The 17,684-nt window shown below is 42.5% G+C and overlaps 1 long non-coding RNA gene across 1 annotated transcript; it reads right to left on the reverse strand.

Annotated features, from left to right (window-relative positions):
- Positions 1–7,086: 7,086 nt before the first annotated feature.
- Positions 7,087–9,871, reverse strand: LOC147578178 (uncharacterized). Its single transcript, XR_015254883.1, has 2 exons — positions 8,585–9,871; positions 7,087–7,756 (listed from the first exon to the last, which is right to left on the reverse strand). It is a non-coding gene; the product is annotated as an uncharacterized LOC147578178 (long non-coding RNA).
- Positions 9,872–17,684: the final 7,813 nt, after the last annotated feature.

Consider the following 17,684-nt stretch of genomic DNA (forward strand, 5'->3'; position numbering starts at 1 on the left):
TGTTCGCTAAGGTCTCTTGATTTGCACTATTTGCTGGACAGTGTGTGAAGTCAAAGAGTAAAACTTAATCTTCGTTTTTGAGAAGCTAATACTCTAGTTCTAAAGATAAGGCCTAAGCATACGAAAGGGTAGCGTAGGACAGTTTCCTGATGAGTTCAGATTAAAGAGAACACTTCGGTGAGATCAGGGAAGATTTTGTGATTCTTTACTACTAAGTTTCATATGTAGTAGACTTGGTATGAACCTCAAATTGAACATTTATTGAGCTTTCCTCAAGAAACATTTACCCTCGTTAAGAGCAATTAGATATATTAAAAAGCAAAATTCTATTATAAAAGAGATAAATTCCGGTTGGTAAAAATTCAGGGGGAGGTGGAAAGAAGCTGGTAGCAGGAGGTTAGAGATTGAGTCTGATTTTGAGTAAATATTTGTTGGCTGAATGAAAGTAAGAATTCATTGAAAAGGGTAATGCCAGAAGCAGGAGCAAGCATGGAGTATTTTAATTAATGTAAACATTTGGTTCTTTAAAACAATTTTTTTTAATTATTTATTTTTTGAGAGACAGAGCAGGAGTGGGAGAAGGGCACAGAGAGAGAGAGAGAGAGAGAGAGAGAGAGAGAGGGAGACAAAGAATCCGAAGCAGGCTTCAAGCTCTGAGCTTCAGCACAGAGCCCGCCCTGGGACTGGAACCCAGGAACCCTGAGATCAGGACTTGAGCCCAAGTCTAATTCTTAACCATCTGAGCCCCTGTAAACATTTGATTCTTGTGTTAATTTGCTGTGGCATTGTTTCTTGACTTCCTGTATATTCTCTAATATCATGCAAATAATTCTTGATTAAAACTTAGAGGTTATACCTCCTAAACTATTAGACCTGCTTTCTTGCTAGGAATTTATACAGCATACTGGTCACAGATGTAAACCTGTATGCCTTGCAAACCTGATTTTACCAGGTACTGGCTATTTTAACTCAGTCTCTCTCTTTCACTTTCTCCATTCTGGGCAGATGATAGTTTAAGCCATATGAAATTGCTGATAATTGACCATTTTTGACCTACAGAAATGGTTCCATAGTTCCACCTGACATAGTATCTACCCCATTGAGCAGGTGTGAGGAATTAGAGAACTTACAGTCCTTAGTATAGTACTTGCCTCATCGTAAAGGTTCAGTAAGTGAGAGCCCCTATCATTAACACCTCCACTCTTTTCCCCTTACAATCCAGTTTTCACAACATTGGCAAATTCATAAAATGAATTCATAGCAGCATTGTGTTAGGTTTTTAAAGTTTATGTTATGTAAACTCATTTACTCTTCACAGCAAGTCAGATAAACTTACTGAAAATCTCACTACTAAAAGGAATTGGGGCCCCAATCAAACCCCAGACCCCTTATCTTCAAACTCCTTACTCTTCCATGTTACAATTTACTTTTGACACAAAAAGTGTATTTATTGATGTGATTTTAATTCTTGAGTGTGTGCATGAATGCTTTATATGCTTTTTATACCTGTACAGCTTTAAAAAAATCTATATATTATACTTACTGATAGCCTTGTCATAATTTCATAGTATTGAGAAAGGGAAACTTAATCTTATAAATTTATTTGGTGACAAAAACAAAAAAATGAAAAATCAGAAGAACTTTATCATACACAGTTATTTTGAAGGAATCTTTTCTATAGAAGAGGAGTAATATTGCTGACATTTCCATTTTTTGGGAATAGCCTAATTTTGGTTTTACCTGCTTTAAAGTTCTGCAAATGTTTGTAAATACAAAAGTCACTAATATCCACCACTCTTTTTTTTTCATTTTCCTTGACCTTTCCAGGATCTGATACTATAATCCATGATTCCCTTTGAGAACCACTCTCCTCAACTGGCTTGTAATTACACTACACCCAAATTTCCTCAACATATTTGATCACAGAACAATTTAAAAAAACGTAATGAACTGTTGGAAGCCCAACAAGAGCTCATGAGCTCTAAGTGTTTAGATTCAAGCAAAGAGCAAAAATGTTCTCATGAGTGAATTAATTGTTGCAGGAAGTGGTCACATTTTTATTCATAGTCTGTTTTTACATTATCCAAGAATAAACAAAATGTGAGAATTAGAATTAATTTTACCTTATTAAGGAATCACCTGGTACATTTTATTCTTAATAAGGTAAAATGGGTTCAAATTATCAAATCTTGGTTTAATATTATTTTATGCAATTGATTTAAATTTTTTTAATTTTTAAAGTTTGTTTGTTTGTTTATTTATTTATTTAGAGAATGCAAATGGGAGGGGCAGAGAAAAAGGAGAGAATCCCAGGCAGGCTCTGCACTGACCGTGCAGGGCTGTATCTCACAAACATGAGATCATGACCTGAGCCAAAATCAAGAGTCTGATGCTTAACTGACTGAGCCACACAGGCACCCCACTCTCAATTTTAAATTTAATAATACACTATTATATTATTCTCCATAACAGACAATACAGTACACAGATGTCTATCTTGTCCATATTAAAAACAACGTAATACTCCATTATATGAATATAATATAATTCATTTATTTTCCAAATGGTTATTTTATCAGATTGTTTGAACATTAAATTTATCCTTGTTTACAATCCAAAATAGTTACCTGAAGTTTGTTCTGTGTGTGTCTCTGTGTGTGCGTGTGTGTTTACTTTTATTGTATATTTGTTTTTAAACCCTTTGGCACAATTTTCTGGGGGTGTTCAGACTGCCACGATACATGTCAGGAGAGACCTTTCCTTTTGTGCTGCCCATACTATAATTTATTTATTCTCTGTATTTAATGGCCAGATAATTGCTTTCAGAATTTTGCTAGAATAAACATTGGGCCATAAACATTCTTAGTACTTGCCTCTTTGTACACAGGGGAACATTTTTCTCCAATAACTAAATGTAGTACTACAGTCTTAAAGGGTGTGCATTTCCTGCTTTTATTAAAGCTACCTCTGAACCAATTTACACTCAAATTTAAATTGTGTAAGACTACCTATTTCCTCCCACAGTCACTAACACTAGATATTATCCGTCTCTTCAATTTTTGCCTGTCTGATGGGTAAGTGTATCTTGGTATTCTTTGATTACTGGTAAGATTTTATTGTTTTATGATATATTGTGATCATACTCTATGTAGTTTTACATGCCTTTAAAATTAATATTGTAGCATAAGCATTTTTCCCATTTTTATACTGAATTATTTTCCAGTCTCTCTTGACACACAGACCAGAACATTGCTAATTCGGGGCATGTTTTTGACCTTAAAGCATGTTTGATCAAGGCAACTAGCACATATCTATTCAGTATGTAACCCCTGGAGACAAACAAGCTTTTAGTAAGGAGTAATTGAGACATGTTTTAAAAAACTTCACAGGCCAAGTTTCTTCCCTCCCGGTTCCTGTTTCTGTAGCAATTCCAATGAGGCATGTTAGACAACATTCCATGAAAGACCGGAGGCTGCTGTTCAATTCCTGGGGTGGTGGTTTGCCGGTGGAACACAGTCCTCAGTGCCTCACTGCTACAGGAAGTCCATTCTACGTTATTTGATAATGTGCTCTGTGGTAGAAATCTTCGGTTGGCACTCAATCCCCAAATACCTTCCGGGGTGCCTTCGTGTGCAGCAGAGCGTGGAAGCGAAACCCTGTCATCTCAGCATCCCTTGCAGCCCTCCTTCTAGGTACAAGTTAGATTACGTCAATGCCATGTGCGAGTTTTATATCTCAAAGTGTGATGGAGGGCATCCTGCATCTCGCAACAGCCACGGTCTCGTGTCCTATCCCTAGCTTTACAGGTGTCAGGAGGCAGTTTGCGCCGCTTCCTGATCCCTGGAACAAAGTGATAGTAATACTTTCTCAAAATCAGCAGGTTCAGTGGCAGCCTCTTGATTGCTCACCCTTCTTATTGTGACACAGGAGCAGTTCTTTTGGAAGGACACTTAGGTTAGCAGTGTCACTCTGGGAGTTATTCCTAGAGGCCCAGACTCAAAGGTATCTACTTTGTTTTTTTAAATACATTTTTTTTACATGACTAGAATTCATACTGTCAACAACTATCTTTATTTAAAAAAAACTTGGAGCACATGGGTGGCTCAGTCGGTTGAGCATCTTACTTTGCCTCAGGTCATGATATCATGGTTTGTGGGTTTGAACCCCACATCAAGCTCTATGCTGACAGCTCAGAGCCTGGAGCCTGCTTCGGATTACTGTGTCTCCCTTGCTCTCTGCCCCACCCCCCCCCCACCCCCTACCTCATGCTCTGTCTCTCAAAAATAACCAGTAAACAATTTTTTTAATAAAAAAACTTAACATCATAGAAGACATTTTCTTTTGTTATTAAAGCTACTTTTAAGTACATCATTAATCATTTTTTAAACTTTTTTTGATGTTAAATTCTTTTTAAGTTTATTTATTTGGAGAGAGAGGGAAAGAAATAGTGACAGAGAGCATGAGCAACGGAAGGGGCAGAGAGAACGGGAGGGTGAGTATCCAAAGCAGGCTTAACGATGTCAGTGCAGAGCCAGACACTGGGTTTGAACTCACCAACTGTGAGATCATGACCTGAGCCAAAACCAAGTCAGACGCTTTAACTGACTGAGCCACCCAGGCACCCCTGTCATGTTTTATTTTCTTACTGATTTGTAAAAACTAAGGACATAATTGCTTTGTTAGTCTTATGTCACATGTGATTTCCCATTTGGAACTTTCTTTTTAGTTTTGGTTAAACCAAAAACAGTTTTGGTTACTGTGTTAATTGATTTATGGAAGCTTTTTATTTCTTTATAAACGAATCTGATATTCTTTTCCCTTGTGGCTTTAGGTTTTGGTGTTATGCTTAGAAAGGCCTTTCTACCATGAGGTAACATAACAATATCTCCCTCTATTTTCTGCTAGTACTTTTATTGCTTCAGTTTCTACACTAAATCTTTATTCCATTTGTCATTTTTTTGATACAAGATATGAAATAGGTATCTTCTAATTCATCTACATACTTGGATTTGTTTCTAGTTGTTCCCTTCTATCTCTGTCTTCCATCCAGTGGCACACTATCATATTGTTTTATTTCATTTCTTTCAATCTCGTAATATGAGTTCACTTGTATTGCTAACACCATACCATACCATTTGAGGATGCATACATAGGTATTAAAAGTAGAGGGACGCTTGGGTGGCTCAGTTGCTCAAGCGTACGACTTCCGCTCAGGTCTCGAGGTTCATGGGTTCCGGCCCTGCATCAGGCTCTGTGCTGACAGCTCAGAGCCTGGAGCCCGCTTGGGATTCTGTGTCTCCCTCTCTCTCTGCCCCTCTCCCCCTTGCACATGCTCTCTCTCTTTCTCAAAAATAAATAAGCATCAAACAAACAAGTAGAAAGTAAAGAAAAGCAGTAGTCCCAAAAGTCAAGACAGTGGTCACTTCTGAGAGTGAGGGCAGGGCTGTGAGTTGAGAGGTGCACACAGCTGGCTTCTGGAGTGCCGCCAACATTTTACTTTCTGACCTAGGCGAGGTTACACAGGGGCTCACCTTATGATAATTCAAGCCGCACCAATGTTTCACTCACTTTTTCTGTAAAGAAGATGTCCCACATCAGATAGAACAAGCCAGTTTCTCTGGGGTGTGGCTGTTATTCTCCAGCTAACGTGTGTTAAAAGTTGATAGGGTTTGGATTTTACTAGATAGCTTAGGGAAGGAGAAACATACAACACACAATTTCAGCAAGTTCTAGTTACTACAAGCCTTCAGACAGGGGGAAACAGGGCAGTGGCTCGTCCTTGAGAAGTTAGACCCTTGTGTGGTGTGCACCATTGGATGACTCTTACACCCACGTCCTTGCTGGACACCTCCACTTGGAGTGCCCACTGGCACCCTGAACTCTTGGCCACTAAACCTGGCTCCCCGTCTCCCTCCTAAACTGTTCTGTATCTCACTTGGTGCACTACCTTCTAGCAGTTTCTGGAATTGTGGGAGCCCAGGGAGCCCTCCTTTCCTCCTTTATGGCTTCCACTCCCCACGCTGATTTTCTTTGTGAAAACCACCCGGTTTCCATCTCTGCTTTTGGTCCCCTCCTTTCAACCCTTTGCAGAAGCCTTCTCATGCTGTGGATCTCCACAATGCCACCGTGGTGATCTTTCTCAACTGCAAATGGGCACCTCTCGCCTCCATTTAAAACCTGTTTCTGAACTCCCGGAATGAGAAGTCCCTCCTCTCCTGTCTGCCTGCTGACAAACTCATCCTTGGAAACACAGCATGGGTGTCTTTTCTTCTGGGCCATCTTCGCTTCTCCCAGTGAACTCCTCTCTTCGCCCCTCCCCCTCCTGTGTAGCTACCCTGCAGGTCCACCACTGCGGTCTCACACTGGCTGTTGCTGGGGTTTCTATTGTGTCTTCTGTACTAGCCCAGGTGTGCTGGGGTGGTGGGTGGCTTACTTGCTTTTGGATTGCTGTACCCAGCATGCTGCCTAGCACCTAATAGCAGATGCTCAGCTAATGTCTGTACATGTACATGTACATCTGAACATGTGAATAAATCATTGTGGGCTGGTAATCCAGCAGAAAGATGGGATATGCTGTCTTCTCACATAAGCAGGCATCTTGGAGCCCCCGAACAGCTAGTAGCCACTGCATGCCTTTGCCCTGCCCCATCCTTCTGCGTTTAACAGGGCAGTCCTCCTCTTCATGCTCCGTCCGCTTCCCATCAGCCACCCTCTCCATGTTAGTGAACGTATTTCCCCTCCTGTCTGTGTAGTGTCGTGGCAGGGTCACTGAATTTAAAGTGGTAGACCTAGGAACTTCTCCTGGCTCTGCTAGCGGCTAGCTGTGTGGCCTAGGACAAGTCAAATATTTTCCTCTGAGCCTCGGGCTTTTCTTCTGTAAAGTGACAGGTGCAGTGGGTTAGACCACAAGAGTGGTTTTAGAAATGCTCAAGGGTCGGGTGGGCAACAGCTGGAACTGGGGCCTCGACCCTGCCTTTAGCCAGAGCAGCTCTGTCTCAGTGTGTTTTACTTACACATCTTGGTAAGTATTTCATGTGAACAAAGGTTTCCCTCCAGCAAAACCTGTTCAAAAATCCACAGCTTAGGTGAATTTTCAAATCCTTTTCCTTTGTTTATTATCTCAGGAACTACAACATCTCCATTTGTTAATAAGAAAAAGGTCTTGCTCTTCTTCTGAAAAGGATTCTTATCTGCTGGGAAGACTTCTCCTCCTATAGTTGTTGGTTTTTTGTTTCTTTTTTTTAATTAAAATTTAATCATAGGTCCAGCTGGTTCTCTGAACTAACCTGACTTGTACAATCCTGGCTTGTTTGTATTTTTATTGTCTTTCTAACCTTTGCTCTCGGTTCATGCTGAGATTTGCTAGCTGATTATAAAACACAGTTCTGCAGTGAGGTCATCTTGCAGATTAGCTTGCTGCTGCAAGAGATCAGAGGCAGGCCCAAACTTGCTTTCCGTGAACTGAGTGGGAAGAGAAGCATGGGGCATTGGCAAAATTCATTTTAACATTTGCCGTCTAAAAAGCATTTGTTAAAAAAAATCCAAACAATTAGGATACGAACTAAAATTCAGTGCATGTGAGTATAAAGAAAAAAAAAAGCCATTTGTTGTGTAACTAGCACATGCAGGTGAGGAGCCGGGGACAGAGGTGGGGACTAAAAAGCAAGACTCTGCTATGTCTTCTGTTACAGATCAGAAATCTTCCAAGAAATGATCCAGCTAACCCCGAACCGCGAGGTCCATAAATGTTTGTTTCCTATCGGAAATAAAGAGAACTTGTGAGCCATTCTGACCTGTTGGTATAACCTTCAGAGATAAATTTAGTTCAGACTTGCTCTTTGTCATCTGAATCTGAATTCTTCGCTGTTTTTACATTAATGGTTAAAGCACATTACAAAGTCTGTAATAACTGTTATTTGGTGACTGACTTACTGTCACTTGTTTCTTTAAATGAAGCAAAGTTGCCAAAGCAAGCATGGATTTTTGCCTCCATGCTTTTGCACCTGCTGTCCCTCCTTCTGGACCCTCTCCTGTCCTCACATACCCTCACTTTGGTTATCTGATTCTTTAAGTGTCTGTTGAACGTGTGACATCTTTTGGCCCCTTGTCTGGGTTATGCACCCCTCTCGTGTCCTCCTAAAACATCCTGTACTAATGCTGGCTGTAGAGAGCACTTTTATCAGGTTCATGATCACGACAGTCTGTAGTACTAACTTATACATAGGATTTACTGGCTACTAATCATAAATACAGTGAATTCACCTAAACATGAATTCACTTAATCCTCTCATAGCTGGGAGGTGGGTACTGTTATCATCACCATTGTATACATGAGGAAACTAAGATATACAGAGGTTAAGTGACTTTCCCAGGGTCACATAGTTAGCATGTGGGAGAGCTGAGATTCTGATCCAGGCAATCTAGCTGCAGAGTCTGTACTCTTAAGTATGATAAGTCCGATGCCTTTCCAATGCCAGGACAGTCTTGCTCACAGCTAGCTGTATTCCAGAGCCCCGCAATTTCCTTGTACTTAGAAGGCAATAAGGCATACTTGTTGGAAGAGTGGATGAAGCATGACACTCACCTCCAGGAACTTTCCTACATGGTGGCTTGGTCACAGAGAGATCTGTGAGTCGGAGGCAGAGACTTACCTACGGCTGAGGGCCTGAGGAGGAAGGAGAGACTCGTGCTATCTGGGAGCTGGGGGCTGACGGTGGGCTCAACATTCTCCCATGGGGAACTGGGGGCTCAGCCAGACAGTGACAGTCCCTCTCTGGTTGTGTCAGGACATCCTGGAATGCATCTTGTTCTGAATCTTGAACTAGTCACCCAGATGACCTCAATTTAAGAGAAATATTATACGTTTGATTTGCATAAGTCTATTAAAAACAAAAGCAAAATTCTCAGTGCCAAAGAGTGAAGAAATTAAACTTGCAGAACCATCTGAACAGTAGTTTCCAAAGAGCAAAGAAAGAACAACTTAAAAAAAAAAAAAAAAAAAGGATTTTGAGTCCAAAGAGCTTGTGTGGAGGAAGCTGTCATGAGCCGCCCCACCTTGCAATGCCTGAGGTCCATGGCGGGAAAGGAATGTCAGCAGAGTTTGGCTGAGGAGACCCACTTGGGAAGACACATGCCATCCTGGCAGCTCTTCCATCCTGAGTGCCCGGGCAAGGCATTTATAAGAGCTGCTAAAATTAATAGGTGTTTTGACAGCGCTCAAGTAGCCTTTTATACATGCTCAGGTAGCCTTTAATTTCCAGATTAGATACGTTACAGGAGGGAAGTGAGAACATTTGCTGTAGAAAAGTCTGATCTGGGTCTTGCCCCTGCTTCTTGCACATGTAGGACTTCTTCCCAGCACGTGGGGTCCTTGCCTCTTCCCCTTCCCCGGGACCCTGCAAATCCTTCCCCTTTTCCAAACCTTCCCAGATAAATCCACTGCTTACTAATTTCCTAATTTTTGGAAATACTACATCATTTAAAATTTGTAGTGAAATGGTAAAGGCAGTATTATATGATACCCTCCCACATCAAGTTGTGGGGTTTAAGATTATTTCTGCCAATTTCTTGAGCATGCCACTCAACCCCTCGGAGCCGTCATACTAATAACAGTTCCTCGGTATGGGGTTATGAGGATTAACTAAGGAGATACATGGAAAGTGGTTGGCACACTGCCAGGCATACACCATGCCTTCATGGGCCAATTTTGTTTATCAGGGCCCCAGAAGCTTCTCTTTGCCTCTGGATCCTTTCTGGTCCTGGTGGTACCCCAGAAGTGACTCTGGGGTTCGAGGTGGTCTTGTCAACCACCACATTCAGCAGACACAGACACAGGGAAGTTGGGTAGGGACTGAAGCTACTAATCTAGTGTCCATGTGCTCGCTTCGGCAGCACATATACTAATCTAGTGTCCATGTCCCTTGGAATGAGGAGGATCCCTTCTGGGCTACAGAATAGAATGTGCTAGAGCAGCTTAATCCCTGGTTTATTTATTAACCAAGTCAAGGAGAGTTTGGCTAGGATGTCTTTTTTCTCTCTACTCCATGCCCCATCTTGATCCTTTGGTTTCATTTAAATAAAGAAACTGAGACCAACCCAAACAGCAAAAAAAGATTTATTGGCCCAGAGCTGGCAGAGACAGCTCTTTGTTCAGGAGCCACTCATTATCATGCATTCCCAAGGTGTTTCTAACTTCCTGGTTCTTACTCCCTCACAGGGATTTTTCATGAGATTCAAAAGTAAGTATTCTAAAGGTTCCCCTAGGAACAAAAGCTCACTGGGGGAGAGGCATCCCAGGCTCAAAGTCAGTAACTTGGAATTGGGCCACCTGATCTCAGGGCTGTACTGCTAGGACAGAAAGAAACCTCAGATCCAAGCTGTGGGGATTCCTGGGTTTGGGTCTGCTGCTGTGGTCAGGAGTGGGACAGTCTTTGCCTGGAGATTTTCATTTTCACAACTCTGAGTTCTCTGTTGTTTAATCAAAAGTAGCTGAAACTATGGGGCGGTAAGTGAGGTGGCATGACAAGACCTGAATTCTGGGCTGTGGGATCAGGATTTGGTTCTGATCATGATTAATGGGGAAATTATTTTAAAAACATAAGCCCCATTGCTCTGTGCCAGACATTTCCAGGCTGTTAACAGTTGCTAGCATTTGCTAAGCACTTAGCGCTAAAAAGGCCCTGTGCTGGATGTTTGTCAGGTGTTTCATTTAATCCTCATAACAACCCTTCAAGGGAGGCCTCCAGTATGAGCATTATATCCCCACTCTACAGATTTGAAACAGACGCAGAGAGGCTGGTAACTGGTCCAAAGTGAAATAATTAGAAAGTGGCAGAATTGGGACTTAAACTCACATGTGATCAATATCCAAGCTAGTGTGCATTTGGTAGAATTCAGGAAAAATAGCAGCAAATTCTCTCCTTTTCCCCCAGTTCAGTGAAATCGGTGGGAATAGATGTGCTCCCCTCTTCCTTATAATGTGGTCCACAGTCTCCCAACCCTAGTGCCTTGGACAGGGGGTGTGGATTTACCTCCAGCATTGTCTCAGGGAGGGAGGCTCAGGCTGGTGACATAGCCCAGCACCATGGGTCTGGTAATTACCCGGTCTGGGTAAATAAGGTCCAACTACAACTTGTACTGTGGGGAATGTGGTGTGAGGAGGTGTCCTTCCTGTCCTTCCTCTTAAAGGAAAGGTGCCAGTTCAGTCTAGATTTGTTTGTTTGTCAAAAGCACCAACTGCAAGGCCTTGGTGGGAATTTTGCCCTGTAACCCAGACTGTAAATGCCCACTGTAGGGGGGTTTGTTTTAGGGAGGAGGATTTGAGTTGGGCCATATCCAGGGCTGAGGTCAAGGTTGAGTGGGGCCCAACTGATGTGCTTTTCAGATTGCTCAGCTTCTCTCCTGCCTCTCCTCCCAGGATTTTAGCGAGGACCTGACCCAGCCCTTTACTTCCTAGGCCTGGGACAGACAGGCCAGAGAAGTGAAGGGATCTGCCCAAAGTCACAGTGCTTTGGGGTGGCGTCAGAGCCGGAACTCCAGTCCCTTGGTATGCCTTTCTCTGCCCTGCCGGGCTCTTTGTTCCTGGTAAATTGACACAGTGAGAACTTCATGAGGAAAGTCTATATGCCATTACTTCTCTTGGTATGTAACTCTCTTTTTGTGTTGAAGTTTCTCTTCCAGGAAGAGACACTTTAGTAAGGGCAGTTAACTGTTGGGGTTTTCCCACCATCTTTCCCTCAGGAACTCTGAGGAGGTCATGGTGAGCCAGCAAGAACACAGTGGTGCCTGACCTGAAGGTGCCTGACGGGCTAGGCCAAGTTACTCATTCAGCAAATGTTTATGGAGCCTAGGGCCCAAACTGGAGGTCACTGTGGTAATACTATCACCCTGGCCAGGACAACAGCTACCAGGCGAGTGGGAGCCATGGGCATGTAATCAGGCAACCATTCTACAGAGTGGTAATGTTTCGGAGATGACCCAGGCTGTTCCAGGAGCAGAGCTGATGGTTTCTCACTCAGTGGGGGACCCTGGCAGGACTCTGAGGTAACAGTGCAGCTGGGGATAGAAGAAGGAATGAAGGGGCAGGCAAGGGGTTCCAGGTGAGAGAGGTGACAGTCTGGGGACAGCACGTAGTTTATTGCCTGGAGCAAGAGCTGGAAGAGGGGAGAGATAGGCTGGAGAGGAAGTCAGGGGCCAGGCCTTGTGAATCTTTTTTTTTTTTTTTTTTCAACGTTTATTTTTATTTTTGGGACAGAGAGAGACAGAGCATGAACGGGGGAGGGGCAGAGAGAGAGGGAGACACAGAATTGGAAACAGGCTCCAGGCTCTGAGCCATCAGCCCAGAGCCTGACGCGGGGCTCGAACTCACGGACCGCGAGATCGTGACCTGGCTGAAGTCAGACGCTTAACCGACTGCGCCACCCAGGCGCCCCTGGGCCTTGTGAATCTTGATGAAGACGTTGGACATTTTCCCGAGAGCAGCAGGGCGTGAGACCTCGATTCCATCTCTTGCTTGCAGCTTAAGTGGGTGTGAGAGAAGCCCTTTGAGCCCACAAAAGAAGGCGTTTTTTCAAAAGAGAAAAAGGGGAAGAAAAAGTCCTGGCCTCTATGCCAGGGATTATAACTAACTCTGGCACTCCATGCTGGCCACCAAACCAGCTTTTGCCCTTGGACATGGTTCAGTTCCAGACCTGGGGCTAGGGAATCTCTCATGCATCTTACCCCTCCGTGCTTTCTTCCCTGCCACAGGCTGCAGTGTACACTTGATGACGTGATTGTGGGCTCGTGCTGTCTGTCACCAGCACACTTTCAATCTCTGAAAGCCAAATGCTACATCTGGTGCCTTTTTGTTTGTTTGTTTGTTTGTTTTTCTAAATGGGACTGTCTTCTTGTATGTTACTGTTATGAAAGTAATATATGTTCCTTACAACAAAAAATTAAACATCACAGAAGTGTATACAACCAAAAGTGAAATTTCCTGCCTCCTTTTATAATCCCATTTCCCTAAGAAAATCATCCTTTCAGACAAAGGAACACATATATATGTATGCCTAGACATTTTCTATTGCAGGATCCCAGGTAAAAACAGGCTCCCTGGTCCCTTAAAACGTCCTTCAGTTCTTTTTGGAAGTCCCCAGAAGGGTGTCTCCCCTGTGTCCATAACCCTGTTGGTTGTCCCTCCACATAGCAACTTCTGTGTCCCCTCTCCCATGCTTCTAGTGTATCTGCTGCTCACAGAAGCTTGAAGAAACTCACAGAAGCCAAACACCAAAGTCCAGGTCACGGGTGCCATGTCTTCAAAGCTTCCTGTCCTTGGCTGGCAGAGTTGAGACAGTGAGTTTCATCTGTTCACCATGAGCTGACCACCCTTTGTCATCGGGGGCCCAAGGCTGCTCTGCTTAGACCCTGAGACTCGACGCGTCTCTTCTGAATGGTCCCATCAATTTCTGCTGCTAGGAGCCTAAAATTCAGTCTGGGAATCAAGTGGGAGGGGAGATGCTCTTCTTGTTTTATTGCTCCTTTCCCTTTTTTTTTGGCCCTGTCCACCCTCACAAAGAAAAATCTCTTCCTTCTTGTCCTTTGTCTTCAAAGGGTTTGCATTAATTTGTAGAAGCTCTTTATATGTTAACAGTATCATGTATTATTTACCTTTACATATTATCACTTTTAATCTAAACTGAAAATATTTCTTTCAGTTTAGCTTTGACATTGTTAATCTTGTCCTTTGTCCTTAAGAGATTCAAAGTTTATTTAGTCTAATCTACGTAATTTTTCGTTTATTGCCTCTATGTTAAGGACTCTTCCACTGCAAGATTACAATAATATTCTTTTCTAGTAATGTAGGAGTAGTATATTTAAGTTAAACACTTGAACCTGTCTGGAATTTGTTCTTGTGAACGTTGTGTGGTAAGTGGAGTTTCTTTAAAATTCCCCAAATGTTGGCTGTAGAAGCTAAAAGCTAAGAGAAGAGATAGACCAAGAGACTCAGCTGGCTCTTGGATGCTCTATGTGGGAGAAACTTGTTTGCTGAAAACATAGAGGATTGTGCTCTTGGCCACTTTGCAGTTCCATCTGTTTCCTGCTGAGAATGACTCTCAAACTTTGTGTCTTTAGAGCCAGTCTTTTCCAGGTGATGTTAGTCCAGGCTTCAGAAGTTTGGATGAATTCAGGGCTGTGTTTTGTTGCATATGAGGTAAGCTGAAGAATCACTGTAGATAAACTGAGGACTGACTTTCAGAGGAGGCCAGGGCTATCCTGTCCGCAACATCCAAACCTACCCTGGTGGGGTGGGCAAGTAACCACAAGTTCTGACCTGCCCTGAGACCCTAAGATCCTCAATGACTCTTGGCTAACTTCATCAACGTTGGTAACTCTCTGCACCTGGCACTTGTTGGGACCTCAAAAATATTCATTTGTTGGATTATCAGGGAGCCATTAGGAAGAAAGTATGGATGCCAAAGAAGATGATGGCCAAAATAGGAGAACTTTCACAGCAGTTCGGTATAGGGGAGATGACATCCCTCCATCATATATTCAGCAAATATTAGTTGAGTGCCTACTATGTGCCAGACACTTTCCTAGGAGCATAAGTGTGTCGTTTTTTTATCAAAAACCAATTCTCCAATACCAACTGGGTGTCCAGCAATTCAACTCAGTTATCACACTAACTGTTGGAAGTTAGCAGAGACCCCAGAGGTTAAGAGCACAGTCCCATAAGACTGCCCCACTTTAGATGCCAAGTACAAATGGGGTCCCCAGGGTACCAGTATTTCTACCCAGCTGACTACAAAACTGGGGCTTCCCATGATCCTCTTACCCCCTCAGTTTTGATAATTTGCTAGAACAATACTCAGAAGTCAGGAACACATACTTATGATCACATTTTATTGTAAAGAATATAAATGGACCTGGGGCACATGGGTGGCTCAGTTGGTTAAGCATCCAACTTCAGCTCAGGTCATGATCTCATGGTTTGTGGTTTCGAGCCCCACATCGGGTTCTCTGCTGTCAGCTCAGAGCCTGGAGCCTGCTTCGGATTCTGTGTCTCCCTCTCTCTCTGCCCCTCCCCTGCTTACAGTCTATCTTTCTCTTTCTCAAAAATAAATAAACATTAAAAAAATGTTTTAAAGAATATAAATGGAACAGATGAAGAGGTACATAAGACGAGGTCCAGAAAGGTCTCCAGTGCAGGAGTTTTTGTCCTGGTGGAGTAGTGGTACCCAACGCTCCCAGTATGTGATTATGGTTATCAAATTTGAAGCTCCCAAACCCTGTTGTTTACAATTTTTATATGGGGTTTCTTTATATAGGCATGGCTGAAGCAATCATTGGCAATTGGTGATTGAACTCAACTTTCAGCCCTTCCCCCTCCCACCCCCAGATCTAATCACATGGTTGCTTCCTCTGAAGCTATGTAGGGGGCCCACTACTAGTCACCTCATTAGCATAGATTTAGCCAAGGTCAGAAAGAAGTATGCTATGAATAAAAATACCTTCATCATCATAAGGAAGAATAAAATTGTATGAAATGAAATTAAATGAGATAACCATGAAACCATTGAAGAGATAACCATTAAATGAAATAGAATAAGGTATTGTCATTGATTAAGTCATCCAGGAGACATTGAGGATCTTATGGTCTCAGAGCTGCTCAGAACTCATGGTTACTTGCCCACCTCACCAGGGTAGGGATGACATTGCAGGCAGGAGAGTCCTGGACCCCTCTGAAACTCAGTCTCCATGGTCTACAGTGATTCTTCAGCTTGCCCCTATATGCAACAAACACAGCCCTGAACACCTCCCTCCAAACCCATGGGTGTTAAGAGAGACAGGCTTAGGTTCAAATCTTAGCTGTGTCTCTCATTAGTTCTATAGCTTGGTAGATAATTCAATCTCCCAGTTTGGGTGGCCTTATCTTAAAAGCAGGGGTAAAAATAACTACTTCACAGGGTTATTTTGAAAGCTTCTAGCTCATAATGAGAACTTGACAAATGTTAGTGTTCCTCATTCCTATTATGTCTCTTCAGCCTACTCTGTTTGCTATGGGTGGGGGGTAGTTAAGGAGTCACAGCCTTTGTCACACAATTATTACAGCTTGAGGCATTTGGGGTTTATTTGAAAATGGGAAGGACTCTGCCCAACCTGTCTGATATCCAGTCTCTGAGAGGAAACAGCCAGGGGCACATAAAGCCTTTTGTATGGCTGTTAAGATGAAGGGCAGCACAGCTGTTTGTGTGCACGTTTCAGGAGTAAATATTAATCTACTGAAACTCACTTTTGTCATTGGGTGTCTGAAAACCTGTCCTGTGCTTCTGAGTAGTGTCCCTGAGCTGAAGGCATTTGGGAAGGGTAGAAGTGTGGCAGTGGACCCCCCTAACCTTTGGTTCTGGCCTTATTGGCACTGGTTTAAATATGCTAGGGGACACCCTAGACCAGTAGGACACATATGACCAATATGTAGAGTTTTTCGTTGTAATTTTTGTTTACACCAGCTGGAAATTCTTGACTATAAGATCGAGAAACAATTGTGTCTTCTGGATAAAAGGAGCAAACCTAGGTATCATAGGTGTGAGGTGATAGAAAGTGTAGCAGAAGGAATATGAAAATTGGGGCAGACAGATCTGGGTGAGTCCCAACTCTGCGACTTACCAGTTATATGATCTTGAGTCTCTCCCTGAGCTCCAGGTTAATCCTCTTAATAAAAGTTGGGATAATAATATCTAGAATTAAATGACATAGAATGAATATCGTGTATGTGAAAGTATCTTACGTATATGTCCTTGTTTTTGACAAAATAGTTATAAGATGACAAGAACATATCATTTTGAAGACTACTTAAAGGTTTATTTTAATTAAAATAAACCAATTCCTGAATCCTAAATCTTAAAGTTCTCTCAAGATTTCAGATATCTTTATTCCATATCACAATGGGTGGTGACAGTGCCCACCAGTTAGGTGAATTACAAACTCACCAGGCATCATGGACAGCAAAGAGACCATCATCATTGGATTGTCCTGACCTCTTGGCCTCTGTACCAAGACATAGTGTACTTGATTGGGTCTTACTAGGGCCAACCACTCGACTCCTCATATTAATGAACTGTAATGACATTATTACTTTAGTTCTTTAGAGTAGAATAGTATCTTTGATAGCCATTTCTTCAAGCTTGAATCATGGTATTGAAAGCTGATTACAAATGCTTGACTCTCTATAAACTCACTGTTAATGATAAATATTTTGTATGTTTATTTATTTGAGAGAGAGAAAGAGAAATTGTGCATGAAGGGGAGGGACAGAGAGAGAGGAGAGAGAGAATCTCGAGCAGACTCTACACTGTCAGAGCCTGATGTGGGGCTCGATCTCATGAACTGTGAGATCATGACCTGAGCCCAAATCAAGAGTCAGACGCTCAACCAACTGAGCCACCCAGGTGCCCCATGATAAAGATTTTTGATATCTATATTGAAACTTATCTTTTGATTAATTATATGAGGTTGATGTTTCTTAGATTTTTTTAGGTATTGATGACACACATACAACGACGACATTGTATGTGTCATTAGATCACATACAAACGATTTTTTAAATGTTTATGGCCTGGAAACTGACAGACAAGTTGACACAGAAAAGCCAAAATATTTGAGTTAGGTACCTTGTAGCTGCTTTAAATGGAATCATCTCCTAC

This window comes from Puma concolor, chromosome C1, assembly GCF_028749965.1.
Source record: "Puma concolor isolate L17-30 chromosome C1, mPumCon1.1.hap2, whole genome shotgun sequence".
NCBI classification, from domain to species: Eukaryota; Metazoa; Chordata; class Mammalia; order Carnivora; family Felidae; genus Puma; species Puma concolor.